This window comes from Catharus ustulatus, chromosome 1, assembly GCF_009819885.2.
Source record: "Catharus ustulatus isolate bCatUst1 chromosome 1, bCatUst1.pri.v2, whole genome shotgun sequence".
Classification (NCBI taxonomy): Eukaryota; Metazoa; Chordata; class Aves; order Passeriformes; family Turdidae; genus Catharus; species Catharus ustulatus.
In genome coordinates this window covers 135,260,186-135,264,836 of record NC_046221.1, presented here as the reverse complement: position 1 = coordinate 135,264,836, position 4,651 = coordinate 135,260,186, and positions in this window count along the sequence as shown.

Below are 4,651 nucleotides of genomic sequence, written 5' to 3'. Positions count from 1 at the left end.
CTGCCAAGAATCATGAAAATTAGAAATTATCATAATGCCCCTCAAGATTTTTTTCCTCTGCATAACAGTTCCAGAAACGACATGGATTCTGGTTTTGTTTCCTCCCATTATATCTATGAAAACCACAAAGTTACCTCCTGGACCTTGAGCCTTTTTCTCCCCAGGAAATGTTGCTAGGGGAGTTTTAAGTGACAAGGCAAGCTCAAGTGTAAAGGACATATAAGATGTAAAGATGCAAAGATGTAAATATGTAAAGCTACTTTAGAGCATTTCCTCACCAAGACTTTGCATCTATGCTAGTGCATTTGTTGTGAGAGTGTTGAACACCTCCTGGTTTACAAGGGCACTGTTAGTTCCAATACAGAGGTTGCAAGAGCTCACTTTAAGCCATGCCATGGGTCCCAAACTAATTCATACAGCATGAGCATGGTTGTCGTCCTCCTGCCTTGGGTTGTGAATCCAATCCCTGCCTTGGACCTAATGACTTTGTGAACTGAGCTGTTCCTTCCATGATGCTAGGAGGCAAACTACCCTTTTACAGTCTGGTCCAGGCACACAGCTGCTGGGCTTGGTTTTGTAAGGCAAACGGGACCAGAGCATTTGTATGAGGGAGAAAGAAGGCTGAAAGATGGACCTGGTATTATGCAGGGTTATGCATGGATAAAGGAAAGAACAAGGTCTGGACACATGGCTGAAGGATCAGCCTAGGAGGTGAAGCTTGTGTTTGGGGAAATTGGCAGTTATTCTGAATGAAGAATAATGCTAAGACACACATTTACACTGAGAGGTGTAAAACTAGGAAGTAGCATAAAATTTCTCACTTCTCTCTTTAATCAAAATACTGTTTCATGACATTAAGGAGGCAATCAACCTACAAATGATGTCTCTGAAGGAATAACTGCATGTTCATGATAACAAGTGCATCTTCTGTGAAAGATTGAAACAGTAATCAATTGGCACACAAATATCTCCACTATTATTTGCAAAGAGGAGTTACAGAATTAAGGCAATGTATAGTCTATCTGACATAAAAATTAGCAGTTATCTCAAAATATGTAACCTCTGGCTGGCAAGTAGGTAAATAACACAGTGCTTAGCAGGGATCTCTATTCTAATATTTCCTCCATCACTTTGCAGTGCACAATTTTGCTTTCAGTGTTGAGATACATATTGCTTCATTTAAAATTAAATCCCCTGATTGTCTCAGTGGGTATCTCAGGCAATATTTGAAGTAATTATGTCACTTCAAAAGCGGCACAGGAAAACAATATTGTGCCATTTTATTTCTCTTCACAGCTGTCCAAACAATGTTAAATGAATCAGAAGTGCCTTGCATTTAGAGCAACAATATAAATTCAAAATCTCTCCAGCACAGCAAGAGCCATTGAACAATTAGCAGGAGTCCTTCTGACTAAATAAATATATTTTGCACTTCTGAAGCAATCCAATGGGAATATACACCACCAAGAATTTAAAAACCCCAACATTTAACAGTATTAACATGTCATATAATACTGATTATTCTATAATTACTTCCATTTTATTTTTTTACAGTAGATAAATGTTTCTAAAATTTAGCACTCCCAATGCCATCTAACTTGGTCTGCATGGAAAAATCATTCATTTCTTCTTTAGTATTTTTACTTGATATTTATCGTCTTTGTTGCTTTGGTGTCCTCTGTCATTCTCCAGGTGTCTGCTTGCTTAAAGTAGGGTCTGGAAATCATACCTAGGTCAAATTAAACTCAAAGATAAGGAGATCTTAAAACCTGACGTGGCTCCACACGCATGTAAATGCAATATAAGTAAGTATGTCAGTATTTAAGACTCAAATACTGGCACTAAGAATTGCTAGTGACACAAATTGAGCTGTGGAACAGGTTTCTTGGAGAAATGTTTTTTTTCCTTTCTTTATACTTTCATATCCCTGTTATACTGTTTCAGAGATTGGGGGATACACAATCAGCACAGGCTGAAAAAGTGAGATGCAGGTTAATAGAGAAATATCTAAAATGCAAATAGTGATATGAATAATCAGTGATGTTACACTGGACTCCTACCAAATCAGAGAGGTGCCACCATCAAAGGTATGACTGGACCTCAGCCCAGCATACTGCTAAAGCTAAGTTTAACAAAATGAGTGATTTTTGGAATGAAGTATCAGTGGATCATGTTTATCTATGAAAAAGATAACCAAAGGAAATTAAGTTCAATCTAATTCAAAGGTACTTACTTTGTGCCTCATTCAAAGCAAATCAGTAGCATTTTTACTGCAAGATAATATTCTATGATTCAGATGTGGTTATGAATATGTTCACATTTTTTCTATAAATTTAATTTTTTTTCCTTAGTTCTTGTTAATCAAGTAGTAAAAAAGTATCTTTTTAGTTTATTTCTTACTGAGTCTGTTGCTTTCTTTTAGCGGCATCTGTATAGGGACATAAGTACTCAGGACAGCTGCTGCTGTTAGAGGTTGGACTTCAGATGGGCAAATTGGAGCCAGTCTAATATGCATAATGTGGTCTGATGGAAAATACAGGTATAGCTACCATGTGGTGACCGGTACTGCTTAGCATTCATTTGGATTCCAAGCTGCAATGGAGAAATGGCGCAAAATTTGGATACACAACATTTATCAGCATGACGAATAAAACCTAAGCATCTTCTCTATTTTCTGTGCATCACGAAGGAAAAAAAAAATCTAAATCTTATTACAGAAGTAAAATCAAAGGCAATTTTCTCACAAATGGGTTGTTACTCACAAAGCATTTTCAGGAGTTGTCTGAGAGATGGGAACAGTTCTAATTTGGTTTCCCTATTGCAATGGGCAGGGCACTTCTGTGCTCTCTTTTCTCTGTTTATAAAATAAGGACAGAGCAATAATGAGTTCTTAGGTTTTATGATTCACTTAATGTTTGCATAACACTTTAAAATATCAGGAGTAACATAAAAATAATAACAGCCGGATGTATTACAGCAAACACAAATACCTCTATTTCCAGCATGTTACCTTGTATTAGTTCTATATTTTCTTGAAATATAACATGATTTTTATGCAATAAAAAATAGATTACTAGGTAGCATACTAAATTAAAACCTGGCATGAAATACTTGATAACATTAATTTCCACCCCAGGAGAAACAAAGGTATTTAAAAGATGCTTTTACAATAAAAATAAACTATTAAAAAGTTGGCAGAAATTCTCTGTGCATAATTGCAGCTGTGCTTGTTTCAAATTGCCTATTAAATCTGATTCACCAGGACTGTGCAACTAGCATTCCTCTGCCTATGGGAAAAGCCTAGGCAATAATTTAAACTATTTTAAATTGAAAATTTAGGGCTGTTGTAATTAATTGTGAATCATTAGAAACAGCTCAATTATAAAAAAAAAGCACAACAAAACAAAACAAGATTGTTTATAACACAACAGATAATTAGCAAACTGCTGCAGAATCCAAAGCTTTGCCAGAATACACGTAGTACAAGAGAAAAAAAAATGAAAAAGGTATATCACAGATATAATCATGCTTGTATTCAAACCTCAAATTTTCTGTCATATCCTTCAGCACTGAATCTTCCCTGGGGTTTAGGGGAGCCCATCCCCACTGGTTTTTACAACCCCCAGGTAAATGTTTGTGAGTGTTGACTAAACTTGGGCTGAAGAAAATTTGGAGAGAGGAAACAGCCTGGCTGCCCTCTGATTTGGTTTGTGAGGAGGAGTTATGAGGATTCAGTTTGGAAGGCAGAGTGATGAGGATGTACAGACTGTAGATACACCTACGTGTTTATGCCTCTTTTTTGTCATCAAGTAGTTTGTAAGATTAAAAAGGGGTTTTCCGTGTCAGGATTGAAAAGAAGGCTTACCAAGTGCCACATCATGCACTCATGAGCCTGCACAGGTGCCCTCAGAGAGGGTTCAATGTCTGTCCCAGGCCCACAAGAAGGGCCATGTGTCAACTGGAATAAGCATACTGCAAAAAGTTAAAAGGTCTTGTGCAAAGTAATGGCCATTAGTTTTCTGTATTCTAATGTATTACAACTGTATGCTCCTATCTTCTTGGTATTATCTTGATAACAAAAAACTTACTTATACTGCTTTTTGTTTGATCTTCTCCTAAAGCATATACATACATCTAGGGAAAATCTTCTGTTGAGATTCCCATCTGCTAAAAAGCCCTTAGAGAGGCCTCAGGGATCCTCCATTATGCCACTGGAAATTGCAAAATCAAAAGGGGAAAATATCAAAGAATATGCTTGGAATTCTAGAAGAAAAATGTTACCCTTTAAAGCTTGTATGGTAAGCACTGATAACACAGAGAAACTACTTCAGATCTGGCAAAATAGTGTTTCAGTAACTGTCCACACGCCTTGAAATCACACAAGTTCGCAGGACCTGATGAATCTGAACCTGTATATTTAGTAGAAATCTCACGACATATGGGCTTCTCACCCAGTTTTACAGTTGTGTAGTCACTCAGCAGCACATTATACTTGAATATTTTGAAAATAGGAGAATCATTCTGGCAGAACAAACTAATGCCTTACATTCTTCATTGCATTATTAGAAGTCACTTGCAGCAGGAGCTTTTCAGGGAAACAGAAAAAATAGATAACCCCTCTTCTTTCTCTGGGTTTGTAATTTTCTCCTGG